This window comes from Sturnus vulgaris, chromosome 2 (genome assembly GCF_052056855.1).
Source record: "Sturnus vulgaris isolate bStuVul1 chromosome 2, bStuVul1.hap1, whole genome shotgun sequence".
NCBI lineage: Eukaryota > Metazoa > Chordata > Aves > Passeriformes > Sturnidae > Sturnus > Sturnus vulgaris.
In genome coordinates, this window is record NC_142244.1 from 107,488,131 (window position 1) to 107,503,472 (window position 15,342).

At 43.8% G+C, this 15,342-nt stretch overlaps 1 protein-coding gene across 1 annotated transcript in view; it reads left to right on the plus strand.

Moving 5' to 3' along the window:
• The first annotated feature begins 492 nt into the window (after nucleotides 1–492).
• The window catches only part of IL1RAPL1 (interleukin 1 receptor accessory protein like 1), a 682,566-nt gene continuing 667,716 nt past the window's right edge, over nucleotides 493–15,342 (plus strand). The window contains exon 1 of the mRNA XM_088160340.1: nucleotides 493–638. The gene's annotated coding sequence lies outside the window, so the exon portion shown is untranslated. The remainder of the gene's footprint in view (nucleotides 639–15,342) is intronic.

Genomic DNA, 15,342 nt, shown 5'->3' on the forward strand with positions numbered 1-15,342 from the left:
TTTTTTTTCATTTCCTCTTTTCTATTTGGAGAATTTTCCCCTAAACCTCCCCCCCCTCCTTTTTTTTTTTTTTAATTTTTTTTTTTAATTTTTTTTTTTTTTTTTTTTTTTTTTTTTTGGCGCTGCGGTACGGGTGCTAGGACCCGTCAGGCACCCTCCCCCGGCCCCCCCCCCGGAGCGTTTTCCCCACATTCGCCCAGCACCAGGAAAGGAACCCCCTCCGGACCGTCGCTCGCCGGATACTTGTGCGGGCAGCCGGGATCCGGCCCGCGGCGGCGGCGCGCTGGGCGCGGAGCTGCCCGCGGGCGGCGCGGGGGCCCCCAGGCCGGCCGCCCCCTTCCCCCGCCCCCCCTCGCCGCACCTGGATGGTACCTCCCGCCGGCGACGCGGGCACTTTCTGAACTAGGAAGGAAGGGGCGACTGGGGGGGGCGGGGGGCGCCGAAGTCTGTATGGAATTACCTGCGCCCGCGGCGGAGCTGGCGGCGGTGGATGGATGGGCGCCGCGTCCGCGGCACTCGCGGCCAGCTGAGCCCCAGGAGTAAACACGGGGCTTCTCCGGCCGAGTGCGCAGTGTGGTGACCGGCACTCGCCTCGCTGACTGATCGCACCGGAGGAACGTTTCGGGAGACTCCTGTGGGTAAGGTCATTTTATCCAGGCAAAAGCCCGGCATTGCTAAACTTGGTGGCGGGTGACTGAAATGGGCACTTTCGGGATTGCTGCATTACCCTGATGAGAGGGGCTCCAGCCGCTATTGGCAGTTGAGTGGAATAACTGCAGTAGGTCTTCTGGTGAGTGCTTTTTGCGATAAATTAAAAAAAAAAGAAATCTCCTCCCTCTGTATTTGTGCATCCTCTGGATTTGGGAGAGTACTGTAAGAGCAAGGAGTCTTTAATTTTTCCTCTTTATATTTTTTATTTCCTTGGCTGTAATATATTTGACTGAAAAGGGTATGTGACAGCAAAGAAGCTCTCTGTGATGGAATCTAATTAATATGAGATCGGATCCCATCCTCTGGTTAAATAGATGTTTCCAACTCTGTGCAGCGTTCTGCTGCATTTCATAGCTGCAATGGAGGTAGAGAAAATATGCTTTTCAAGTTGTTAAACTTTAAGGTGGTGATCTTTATTGATCGTGGTAGAGTGCATTGGTGCTAAAGGGGTTAAATGCCATTGGTAATTTGGGATTACAACTGTTCCTGTAAATCCTGCAAGGAAATTATAGACTGAGGGGCGGTAAGGACAAAATCCCCTCAGCTTCATAGTAGAGAAATACCATAAATGTCACTAGCCTGAAAATATCTCATCCAGCTGCTCTTACAAAATATCTTTTTTACCCTATAACTTACCTACTGAAACCTCGGACCACGTGTATGGGAGTTGGAAGATGTGCAAACAGAGATGCTATCTTCGGTATTTCATACATACATGCATCTGGCTGAGGGACTGTGTGGGAATTCATTCCTGTTACTTGTGGTGTGAAGCGAGACGAGAGAAAAAGGAAAGATCATCTTCTTAAGAACAGAAGCGAGTGAGGGAAGCACTTCAGCCTTTAAAGATTTAAAGGGATCCGAGCAATGCACACTGGTAATCTCTCTCTGCAAAATCAGTTCTGAAAAGAGGGAATGGGGGAAGGTTGAGGGAATCGATAGTGATGACGTTGTGCAGTGCAATGCACTGCAATGCTAAAGTTACATAGTGTGTGCGAAAATATGTACCCTTATGTACTGCTGGTGAGTTCATGCATAATGGATGGAAGAAGATATGCAGATCTGTCTGTAGGAAGATGGATGTATTTGTGCAAAGACGGTGATTATGTAACTTGATTACATCAGTGGCATCAGTCGCCGATAGTGGAATAATATGCTCCTATAGCGTATCGATCACTTGGCTTAACTTTGTAGCGCTCCCGGCAGCGAGGGATGGAGACCTGGGCAGAGGAGGGGAGATCCTTGCTCAGCTCCTGACGAGGGGTTTGCCTCTTGCAGGCTGCCTTTTGCATCAGCGTGCTGCTGGCGGAGTTTCCCCGGGACAGGGAGTTCACGGAGGAGGAGGAGGAGGGGAGGCTGCCGAGGCGCTGGCTCAGCCACACCCGGGGAGAGGCTCCCGGGAGCCCGGAGCTGCACGGTGGTCCCGTGGAGAGCCCCGGCTGCGCGCTCCTTCGCAAGGTCACACCGCAACCTGGGACTTGGGTGCATGGCAACAGCTGAGCGGAGGAGGAACAAAGCCGAAATTAAAATTGATCCTCCTCCTCCTCCTCGTCGTCTCCCCTGGCCGTCGCCCATCTCCAGGCACGGCGTTGTGCTGGCCTCTGTCCTGGCGGTGCCCGGCTGCGTGCGGCGCCCAGCGCTGACAGCGCTGTGTCTCTCGGTGCGAGCAGTGACTGCTCACAGCCTGGGCACGGTGCTGCTCCAGTGTGTTACAATACTGCGTGACTGACGCCAGGAAAAAGTACTGTCAGATACAACAGCTTCATACACCTGTTACATTGACAGGAACCGAAAGGGTGGTCCTTGAACGCATTTCAAGCCTCTTGGAAGTGAGTGGGTGAAGAGCAAAGGTGTAACAGGAGTCTCATTGGTTTAACTCAGACTTTTTTAGCAAATTGTCCTCAAAGATAGCAGTCTCAGGATATGCCTCCTTAATGCCCCTTTTAGAATCCTGAATCATTTTTCCTATCTGTTCAGGGGGAGGAGGGGGAAGAGCACTCCTTGAAGATAGATAAGCTCACAAAGGCACTGCTGTGGGCCCATACCTCTAACACATGCATTTTCTGAAAAATGTAAGCCTGATGAAATCTTAACTCAGCTGAAATGAGTGATCTTATCACCACTGACCTGTGTCCTTCCTCACTTCACTCTGAATTCATTCTAGCAAAATGTCACTAAAATACTTTTCAGTTAAGAAGAGGTAAGGGCAGAGTGGATTTTACATCTCTTGATAAACATGATCTTCACATACCTGCTAGATTTAATGCGCTATCAAACTCACAGTAATTTTACCCTACAGCAGCCTGAAAAATCATTTTTTCCTGCTTCCCTGAAAACATCAGTATTTTAAAGTTGGTTCACCATTAGTTCATGACTATATTCATATTTCTGGAGGATAGATCTGGGCAAGCACTAAAAAATCCTGCTAATGCAGTTTAGAGTTTGACATTCACAGAGTATACTGAGTAAATTGGGAAAAAAAAGGATATGAAGTTAACTCTGTTTCCATCCTTCAGGGGTCAGAATAACACTATGGCAACTCTTATGCATTGCTACAGCTCTTATAATTTTCAGAAATGTCCATTGCATACTCTCTGCCACACAAAATTACGGCATGCTCTTTCCATTGATTCCTTACAGACCCCTTGTGAGACACAGGCTACATACCTGTACCACCCATCTTAAAGGAAAGCACAATTGTCTCCAGAAGGTGTTATAAAACTGGTGCTGTAGAGGAGTAGGCACTGACACTGTAAGAATGTATCACATGATACATGTAAAGACGCATGCAGCATGCAAAGATTTGCAATTTCAGGACAATAGAGAATGATAAGCAACTAAGTTTTATTTATAGATTAATTTTATTGTTGCAGTTTGTAATGCCCACTTGGTAAAAATAGAGGGTTTCAGCTCCAGTGCAATATCTCTTCAGTTTGCACCAAATGTAGCTTTTTTGAGAGGAAAGTTTCCTTGCTGAAGTAAAGCTTTAAATCACTCGGACATATGAAGAGAAAAAGTGAAGAGAAATATTTACATAAAACATTCCCAGGCTCCAAATCTCAGACCACTGAAAGCAGTGAGTTTGGCCACCCACTCCTCACTATTGCTGGAGAGCTGGCTTTTAAAGAAAACAGCAGTGCATGAAGAATAATCTCAGTGCCTTCCTCTGAAAGAGCAGGCTTCTGACTGTCATTGTCATAGAAAACAGTAGACTTGTTTTAATGCTGATAGGAAAATTTGAATCAGGGCACATCATATTGAAACTTTTTTACTATTCAGAGATATTCTTGTAATGTATTCAGAGTACTTTATATGGCCATTATGTTGAACCTATGTATTAGGAAAAAACAAACAAACAAAAAAAGGATAATCAACTGAGGTTTTCCTTCAGTGTATTTGCACTTACAGAGAAGTGTTTGGATATACTTCTGTGTTTCATAACAGCTGTGATATTTAGCGGCTGGGAATCTTTTTATTTTTATAGTTCACACTGCATGATAATATATGGCAATTGAAACATGAAGCTTTGATTAATATGATTAAGAACTAGTGACTTATCTAATGGTGCTGAAGTTGTAAAGTTTAATTATAGAAGCACCATTTGCACAGCTATAGGTAAGGTTGTGTCAGAATTTCTTTTGTAAAGCTCTGTCCTGTTTCCATCCATTGTGTCAGGGGTCCATGAAAGAAGAAGAATTCACAGTAGAGACCATAATGGCTGTTTTAGGTCACTGTCGTGGCCTGTCAGGTCAGTAATCCTTGTGTTTCTTTAAATCTTTATGTGAATGTCTACAGCAGCACCAAAGCAGCTATTATGCTCTATCAATTCAAGTATCTTCTTTTATTTTAACATGTAATTAAATATGCAGTGGTGGACCACAGTGACTTAGTGACTCAGGAGGGGTCATTTAACATATAATTTTTTATGCACTTTCATATAGTTTTCATACTCCTAAAACAAAAAGAGATGAAATGCAGCAATTAATTATTTTGTGACATCTTAAAATTAATTTGGATTTAGGTGAAAACTCTTTTGGGGGGCAGGGAGGATAGAGAGAATAATGAAGATGAAAATTTGTGGGTTTTGAATGTTGACATTCAAACTTTGCATATTCCCCTGAGGTAGTCACATATGGAACACCATTCTGCAGAAGGGGAAAATCCTGTGTCATTTGTTAAAGCTCTGTAAGACCAGGGGAAGGCAATCAGGTAGTGCTAGTTCTCTGTTCTAACACTGAATACTCTGTTTTTCTAGGTCTCACTGTACCTGTGTATTATAGGCACTCCTAGGTCATTGCATGGTGTTATATAGCACACTATTTATGCCTTAATAATTGGATCTGAACAAATGAACCAAGGGTGTCAGTCAGTCCTACTGCTTTATGTGCTTCAAAGCTTCATGTTTATAGGAGCAGCACACAGACATAACCATAATCCTTAAATAGTCATCACATCAACTGCAACATTTACTCACAAAGATTTTTAAATTGGGAATGAAGTAGGAGAAAGGGAGAACATGAACACATTTAGATTTTTGCCAATGCAGTAGATATTGTTTCCATTTTATTTTCTACTTCTGGGAATAATTTAGGAAATGCTCAGTGTAGCTTACAAAAAGAAATACAGAAACCTAATTCATGTGTTGAGAAGACCAATACCATCTGTACAAATCTATACAATCAACAGGCAGACAAGGAGTAGTGTTGTCAGAAAATTTTCTGTTCTCTGGTCCTTCACAGCTGTCCACAGTGAATAGAGCACTGTGAAAGAGGAAGAAGAGGGAGACTGCAGAATGGGTTAAAAAGCTTGTAAATGTACAGACAATGCTGAAGTATCTTCTCTATCTTCTGAGAATATATTTCTGTATTCCTCTTGTCTTTACTAGGGATACTCAGATGCTTAAAGTTGTCCGCTTCTCTTTTTTTTTTTTTTTTTTTTTTGGAAGATACTTAAGATCTTCAGTGCAAGGGCCATCAACTTTTTGTTTTCATGCCTGTTTCTAGTCATACAATGAGGTGTGATCTCTCAGTTGAGGTAACTTGAGGTCCTTTTCCATAAAATAATAAATTAATTTGTTCTCAGGAACATAAGAGAAAGGATGTTTTTTGTTAGGTAAAAAGACTGAAAAGAGAAGGTCAATAATTTTAGAAAATACTGATAAGTTGCAGAAATCAGACTTTGCTCTGACAAAGTACAAGCCTTTGAATTTCCAACAAGGATCCTACCCTACAATGCTCTTGCAAGACTGACACCTAGGTAGTGCAGTTGCTGTGTAAAGCCTCAATATCTCAGTTTCCCCTATTAAGTTCACTTAGTAATGTGTGCTTAGAGTGTCAGTAGCAATGTCTTCTCAATCCCAACCAAAAGTTTAGTCTGTTTCAGGGAAAATGAAGTTGTAGTAATGTGCATCCATTGTCATGTGCAGGGAAAGGCTTCTGCTGCTGGTTAGGAGTGGGCTTAACCAGCTCTGACCTGTCTGAGTTCCCAGACCATTTGCCTCTGACTGAGAATTGCTGTGCCTGAATGGTGTCAGGGACCTGCAGGTACATTTCTGCCTGCCTACATCCATTTGACAGTGCACCTTTACTGGATTTGACTCTGAGCTCAGATCATATGCCTCAGGGATAATTCCTACACCAAGAAGATCTGTTGGTATGATTGAAACCTTGGGAGAGAGCCACAATGTCTGCACAGGAATGTGTTTGGCCAGGATGCTTTTGTGTGGCACTGATCCCTGGCAGCAGTTTTAGCCCTGTGTCTGTCAGGTTGCTGCTCAGTGCTCAGAATTCCAGGATGGCAGCAGAGCACAGCTGTTACCATACAGCACCTTGGCATTCTGCATCTTTGACTTTCCTTTAATGCTTTCTGTCTCTTTCCACATTAAAACTTTTTTTTCCTCCCCCCCCTCCCCAAAGTGTTTTGCTCATTATAGAATAACATAACTGGAAATGCATGGCATTTCCTTTTCAGCAAGTTGTGCATGTGATGGAGATACATATGTTTGTATGTTTGTATGTTTCAATAAGATCTGCATGTTCAATATACATAGAGTTTATTTTATTCAACATCTCTTACACAACAGACAAGGCCTGTGAACTTTCTCCTAGACATTTTTTTCAGGGGATCCCATAGCTGAAGGTGGTTTTCTTACATCAGTGTTAAATCAGGCTGGCTGATTGGCACTGTCTCTCTGCACATACATATATATTTAGTTATCATAGAATATGCTGAATTGAAAGAGACGCACCAGGATCATTGAGTACAACTCCTTGGCCCTGCACAGGGCACCCCAAGAGTCACACCATGGGCCCGAGAACATTGTCCAAATGCTTTCTGGTCTCAGACAGGCTTGGTGCTGGGACCACTTCCCTGGGGAGCTGTTCCAGTGACTGACCACCCTTTGGGTGAAAAACGTTTTCCTGATATCCAACCTAAACCACCCTGGACACAACTTTAGGCCATTTCCTTGAGTCCTGTCACTGGTTATGAGAGTGAAGAGATCATTATTGTCACCTCCACTTCCCCTCAGGAGGAGGTTGTGAGTGCAGTGAGATCTCTCCTCAGTCTCCTCCAGGCTGAACACACCAAGTGCCCTCAGCCACTCCTCATAAGGTTTCCCCTCCTGACCCTTGGCCATCCTCATAGCCCTATTTTGGATGCTCTCTAATAGCTTAATGTGTGCTTTGGGGGATCATTTCTGTAGCTGGTCCCTAGAGGAGAATTATGTACATGTACACATGCACAAATACAGGTACGTATGCATGCCTGTGCATACCTATGCCAGAGGAAGACTGAAAGCAAGCCATAAAGAGGAAGTACTCTTGTTATTCCTTATGCTAAATGGAGGAAAACAAGAATCATTCAAACAAGCCATGAGACAGTAGCTCTTTTTTAGGGTTCATTTAGTATTTATTTTTTAATGATCTGTAAATGCAGCATGTTTGAACACGACACAAATGTATTTTGGAATGTCAAAGTAGAAACATACTTTGAAAGGGCCATCAAAGGGCTATATGTTATCAAATGTAATTTTAGAAATCTACATGGTAAAACTTTGAAAGATACAATCTAAATGTTCCTGGATATCTCTCCTAACAGAACTAGATATTTTCAAAAATCTTGACCATTGTTGTGAAAAAGCTCCACCAGGGTATTTTCTCAGTCCATAGTAGAAGAAAGTTTTATATGCATTATAAAAGAAATGTAAAACTTTGTGTAGTATTTCTTGTATAACACTTTGAAACTCTTCACTCCTATACTCAGAATGAATAATCCATCTGCCTTTGGTAATTCTTCCATATGAAAAGATTCCCATGTGAAGAAAGAGGTGAAGGTTTTGTTTTATTCAGAAAAAAAGAAGATCCAATATGGAAGAACAGGTGATGCTGAGCATGCTGCTATGGAAGAATAGGAATGTTGAAGGCTATGAAAAGAAACTTTGGCTTATCTGATATATTGTTTTCCCTATGACCAGTAAAATTTAATTTTGGAAAATGTAAAATGAATGAAGGAAAGCGCTATTTGAATAGTTCATTTAAATCCTTTCTCTTATGGAGAAGGACACAGTGAAGAGAAAGCTCTAGTAGAATACAATGGCTTGAAAAAACCAAAGTTTAGAAATGTTGCATGGTAATAGATACCTAGGTAAGAAGATTATCAGGCTGTGTAACAGATAGAAAGCTCTCACCTTATGTACCCCAGTTGTGTAATCAGTGGATGTATGTGTCTGTGATTTCTGAAGTGTTAAAGGATGCTTCTTCCAAAGGATTTGTTACTGGCTTCCCTTGGACTCTCTGTTCTTGAGACTATAGTTCTTCACTCTCTTCATTTTACAGACCCAGCAATTGTAGTACTGCTTAATAAAGATGCTATTAATGTTGACTGAACAGCCTAATTTTGCTCTTTAATTCCTCATTACCAAAGTCGTGGTCCAAAACACAGTGGTGGGAATGGAATGAGGCCTACTGCACTCTGTAGGTATTGGATCAATCTCCAGCTTTATCATCTCATTTCCTAATTTTTGTTATTTTCTGTGGGAAAAAAAACCTCATACTGCTTATGTTTAATGGGTTAACATTGATTACAGAAAGAAAATCTTGTAAACTTTAACAGAATCCAATAAAGCTTACTATGTTATTGACAGTATAAACAGTCTTATTAATTTCCATCATTAAGGGATATGCAATCCCCATATTTTGTTCATTTATGGAAAGGAATGTCTCGTTTCTTAAAAGGTTGTTACACCATCCCTGGTCTCTGATATCTCTGATACTTTCAGTTGCTGTGATGAAAAACTCAGAAAGATCTTTAATCAATCACTAAAACTATATGTACTATTAGTGTACATCTTGAGATAGTTCTTTCTTAAAAATTGTTGGGTTAATCAAAATACAGATGGGTTTCAGTCTTTAGTTAGTTTAACTTGTCCTCCTTCATATTGCTCCTTTAGTACTTGATATGTATAACGTATCTATTATAAATAATAACGTATATTCTGTCAAAAGACAGTCACATGGCTCAATGGGCAGATTCTCTACTTCTACTTATGGCTGTTCACTTACAAGAGACCTTCCTTAATTACTGTTTTCTCTTGATTTTGTCCATTTGTAATATCACTTAATGCTTAAGACGTCCATATTAGCTAATGCAATGTTTGTCTTTTATTTCTTTGGTGTCTGAAATCAGGCCCTTTCACTAGTTCCAAATGTTGCTTCTCTGTAAAACTTTGCTATATTTGTCCATACTTCAATTTCTTGTCTCTAAACACTGAAAGGCATAAACACATTCTGCCTTCTTGTATTTTTAAGTGCTTCATCTATTTATAAAATAAGCTATTTGCTTAATATTGCTATTTTATTATCTATGAAGTAGGGTTAGAGAAAAAGTTAATGTCAATTTTTCTTCCTACCTCAGTGGAAATTAAATTTTTTGCCAGCCCTTGGAAATCATAGAAAGTATTTCCATTCTTTCAGCCTCCAGAAATGAAGTAATTTCCATGTTGGTTGGAGGGTGGATTTTTAAATTTTTTTTTTTTTATTCAGCACTCAGATTTTGGGAGGATTGAATCAAAAGGTGCCATTTTAGTAATAAAATTTTAATGAAAACATTTTCTGCTCAGTAGAAAATTAATCAGGGAAGATATTTTCAGAGTACTTAATGCAAGTTCTTAGCAGAACAGGACTCTCAGCTAAGGTCTTTAGATGCTAAATAATACAAATATGAAAATAGTATTGTGAGTCATACTACTGGGGGTGGCTGGGTCAGCTGCCTGTTTCCTAAATACCAATCAGTCTTTTTAATTTGAGATTGATTCACTTTTCATCTTCTCATTTTTCCCTGTTGCCTGAATTAATTATATATAAAATATGGATGGTCATGAATCAAAGATAGCTTCAGGTTTTCCTTTCTGCCAGGGTTCAGGTGTAACCCACCTGCTTAACAGAACAAAAACATTAATAGTGATGGAGCTTTCTGGTTTTCATGCTGAACTTCGACTCCGTGTTTGCTCTTGCTCATCGAGTCTTAATCCAGTGCCCGGGGTGTTGTGGGGAAGGCTGCTGTTGGGCTCAGTGTGTAGTGAATTAGATTTGGGAATTTGAAAATCCTAGCAGCGAGGTTCTCAGATGCCCTGCAGTGCGTTTGCCTGTGGGCAGAGCCATCACCTGCTGCATGCTCGCAGGTACTGCCTGCCTTCAGCAGCTTTCCCTAAGGGAAAGCCGGAGCAGGGCAGCTCCTGGGAGATAATCCCGGCGGTGAAGGGATCTCGGGTTTCCTACATGAAGCTCCTGCTGTTTCTTCCAGGTGTTGTTTCTGGAATTGCCGAGCCGTGCTCAGTGGCATCCTTTGGTCTGGCTCAGCTGACGGCTCTGGAGCGCAGCGCTGCCCGCGGCATTCCCCCATCCCAGCAGGAATGCCCGGGCCAGCGGGCTCCGTGCCCGTGCCACCTGCCGCCTGGAGACTTGTGGTTTCCATGGCTTTGTTTGGTAGAAGACATTTTTGTCTGCTCTGGAGATACTCGTGTTCGCTGGTTTGGAATAATATTAAGTGAAGCAAGGGTAAACCGATTTCACACAGAATCTCCTGTCAGAGCTCTGTTTCGTCAAGAATAATATTAAAGTAACTCCAGTGAAGCTGTTTCATTCGGCTTGCCAGATTCAGTCCAATGTGAACCTTCAACATAGATATTATTGCATTAATTTTAATGAATAAAGATCACAGACTTATTTAATTAACACAGCAAAAACCATTGTCAGCAAGCAAAGAAGTTATATTGCACAGCCACTCTAATGCAATCACAAGAGTATACTTTATGGCTATGAGAATATAATTTTCTTGTTAAAAACCTTTGATGTTTCTTTAAATATATAAAAAACCAGGAAATGTGTAAATAAGGCTTGCCAGCCATCTCAAATGCTTCTAGTTAAAATTAAACTTTTAGCTTTGTGTTCATTTTGATGGGTTTCAGATAACACTGATGTATATATACAAGCATATATATAAATATAAATAAAGATATGCATGTATATATGTGTTGGTTTGAAAGTAAAACCAGTGCGAGACTCCAAGTCAGTAATACAATTTAATAGGAGAAAAGAGAAAAAAAAAAAAATAAAATACATGCAATAATATAAAAGAAACAACCACCAACACAGTCAGAAATACAACCTGACACCCTGTCAGTCAGGGTGTTGGTAGCAGTCCGTATAAATGGTGGCTGCAGTCCTCCTGGATGACAGATGTGGTTCTGTTGAAGCAGTGCTCCTGTAGAAGGTGCAGTTTTCCTCCGAAGATCCAGCGATGATGTGGAAAAAGGTCCGACTTTCCTCTGGGATCCAGTAGAAAGGTCTGCCCTCGGGTCCCAAACCCCAGTTTTTTATCTAGGTAGGAAAGGCTTGGCTCCTGCCCCTGGTTGGGGCATCTCCCAATGGGGTGATGTAATCTTATCAGTCACACAATAGGACTTAATGGCCCATTAACAGAATATATCTTCTGGAGGAGGGATGGGTTGTGAATAGATAACGATGATCATCCCCCCATCTTATCAGATGGCACATCAGCAGAGGATATCTCCCACAGAGATAAGGATCACCACCCCTCCCACATTTTAACAGATGGTGATAGAATACACATTTTTGCATTGTACCCCAGGACATAATCCACCCCTTATTCTATTACCATCTACATCACACCCAAACCAATACCCTCTTACAGATATATAATACAAAATGAAACCTTACATACAGTTCTCACTAAAAATTAGGTCTCTTTGCGGTACACAACGGGTTTCCCCATCTTTCTGCATTACCCACCAAGTGTAACCAGGTCCTTGAGCAAAAACAATCCCACGGATTGGTTTGCCTTTGCCTGTGGTGGGATTAATCCAAACAGTCTTTCCTAAAATACCTTTCATGTGTATCACTGGGACCTTGTCCCCATCCACTGTGTGTAGGGGTTTAGAGTGGGCAGGACCGGCTCGATTGATGGACCCTCGAGTGTTAACCATCCAGGTGGCTTTGGCCAAGTTCATTTCCCAATTTCTGAAGGTTCCACCACCAAGTGCTTTCAAAGTAGTCTTAAGGAGTCCATTACACCGTTCAACTTTCCCGGCAGCTGGCGCATGGTAAGGAATATGATATATCCATTCAATGCCATGTTCTTTGGCCCACGTGTTGATAAGACCGTTCTTGAAATGGGTTCCATTGTCTGATTCAATTCTCTCAGGGGTACCATGCCTCCAAAGGACTTGTTTTTCTAGGCCCAAGATGGTGTTCCGGGCAGTGGCATGAGGCACAGGGTAGGTCTCTAACCATCCTGTGGTTGCTTCCACCATGGTCAGTACGTAGCGTTTGCCCTGGCGGGTTTGGGGAAGGGTGATGTAGTCAATTTGCCAGGCTTCCCCATACCTGTACTTTGACCATCGTCCACCATACCACAGAGGCTTTACCCGCTTGGCCTGTTTGATTGCGGCACAGGTCTCGCAGTCGTGGATGACCTGTGAGATACTGTCCATGGTAAGGTCCACCCCTCGGTCACGGGCCCATCGGTACGTCGCATCTCTCCCCTGATGACCAGAGGCATCATGGGCCCAACGAGCTAGGAATGATTCTCCCTTGTGCTGCCAGTCTAGATCCACCTGTGATACTTTCACTTTGGCAGCTCGGTCCACCTGCTCGTTGTTGTGATGTTCTTCATTAGCCCGGCTTTTGGGTACATGTGCATCCACGTGTCGAACCTTTATGGTCAGTTTCTCTATTCGGGCAGCAATGTCCTGCCAAATCTCAGCTGCCCATATGGGTTTCCCTCTGCGTTGCCAGTTGGCCTTTTTCCAGCGATCCAGCCAACCCCACAGAGCATTAGCTACCATCCATGAGTCAGTGTAGAGATAGAGCCTTGGCCACTTCTCTCGTTCAGCAATATCCAAAGCCAACTGGACGGCTTTTAGCTCTGCGACCTGACTCGATCCACCTTGTCCCTCGGTAGCTTGTGCAACTTGTCGTGTGGGGCTCCATACTGCAGCTTTCCATTTCCGGTTAGTGCCTACAATTCGGCAGGAACCATCAGTGAAGAGGGCATATCGTCTTTCAGCCTCCGGTAGCTCATTATATGGTGGGGCTTCCTCAGCACGTGCCACTTGTTCCTCTTCTTCTTCAGAAGACAATCCAAAAGTCTCACCTTCAGGCCAGTTTGTAATTATTTCCAGAATCCCAGGGCGATTTGGATTCCCAATACGGGCGCGCTGAGTGATGAGGGCAATCCACTTGCTCCATGTGGTGTCAGTGGCGTGATGTGTGGAAGGCACCTTTCCCTTGAACATCCAGCCCAGCACTGGTAGTCGGGGTGCCAGGAGGAGTTGTGTTTCTGTGCCAATCACCTCTGAGGCAGCTTGAACTCCTTCATAGGCGGCCAAGATCTCCTTCTCTGTGGGAGTGTAGTTGGCTTCAGATCCTTTGTAGCTTCTGCTCCAGAATCCCAGTGGTCGACCCCGAGTCTCACCAGGCACCTTCTGCCACAGGCTCCAAGACAAACCATGGTTCCCGGCTGCAGAGTAGAGCACGTTCTTCACATCTGGTCCCGTCCTGACTGGGCCAAGGGCTACTGCATGAGCAATCTCCTGCTTGATCTGGGCGAAGGCTTGCTGCTGCTCAGGGCCCCAGTGGAAATCGTTCTTCTTGCGGGTAACCAGGTAGAGAGGGCTCACAATCTGACTGTACTCAGGAATGTGCATTCTCCAAAAGCCTATGGCACCTAGGAAGGCTTGTGTTTCCTTCTTGTTGGTAGGTGGAGACATAGCAGTGATCTTATTAATTACCTCTGTTGGGATCTGACGACGTCCATCTTGCCACTTGACTCCTAGAAACTGAATTTCCTGAGCTGGTCCCTTAACTTTACTTCGCTTAATGGCAAAACCAGCTTTCAGCAGAATCTGGATAATCTTCTCTCCTTTCTCGAAGACTTCCCCTGCTGTGCTGCCCCATACAATGATGTCATCGATATACTGTAGATGTTCGGGGGCCTCACCCTTCTCCAGTGCAGCCTGGATCAGCCCATGACAGATGGTGGGACTGTGCTTCCACCCCTGGGGCAGACGATTCCAGGTGTACTGCACACCCCTCCAGGTGAAAGCAAACTGAGGCCTGCATTCTGCTGCCAGAGGAATGGAGAAAAATGCATTGGCGATATCGATAGTGGCATACCACTTTGCTGCCTTGGACTCCAGCTCGTACTGCAGTTCCAGCATGTCCGGCACAGCAGCGCTCAGCGGTGGAGTCACCTCATTCAATGCACGATAGTCTACGGTCAATCTCCATTCTCCTTCAGATTTACGCACAGGCCAGATGGGGCTGTTGAAGGGTGAGTGGGTTTTGCTGACCACCCCTTGGCTCTCCAGTTTACGGATCATTTCATGGATGGGAATCACTGAGTCTCTGTCAGTACGGTATTGCCGGCGGTGTACTGTTGTTCTGGCGATTGGTACCCGTTGCTCTTCAACTCTCAGTAGTCCCACAGCAGAGGGGTCATCTGCAAGACCAGGCAAGGTGCTCAGTTTTCTAATGCCGTCTGTCTCTACAGCAGCTATCCCGAAAGCCCAGCGATATCCTTTTGGGTCTTTGAAGTATCCATTTCTAAGATAGTCTATGCCAAGGATGCATGGGGCCTCTGGGCCAGTCACGATGGGGTGTTTCTGCCACCTGTTCCCAGTTAAACTCACTTCGGCCTCCACTACAGTCAGCTGCTGGGATCCTCCTGTTACCCCAGAAATAGAGATGGATTCTTCTCCTACATACTTTGATGGCATCAGAGTACACTGGGCGCCGGTGTCAACCAAAGCCTTATGTTTTTGTGGGTCGGATGTGCCAGGCCATCGGATCCACACAGTCCAATAGATCCGATTATCCCTCTCCTCTACCTGGCTAGAGGCAGGGCTCCTCTATTCCTGATCCTGGTACACGTTGCTCTCTCCCTGTAAATAGGTTCTTGAGGTTCCTTCAAGAGGATCAGTCATATCATCATTCTGATACTGTCTGGAGTTCTGTACACGAGAGACTGGAGCAGCATTGACTCTAGATGAACTTCTTGGGGTAGGTGTCCCTCTTTTCAGCTCCCGTACCCGGGCTGCTAAGGAGGAGGTGGGTT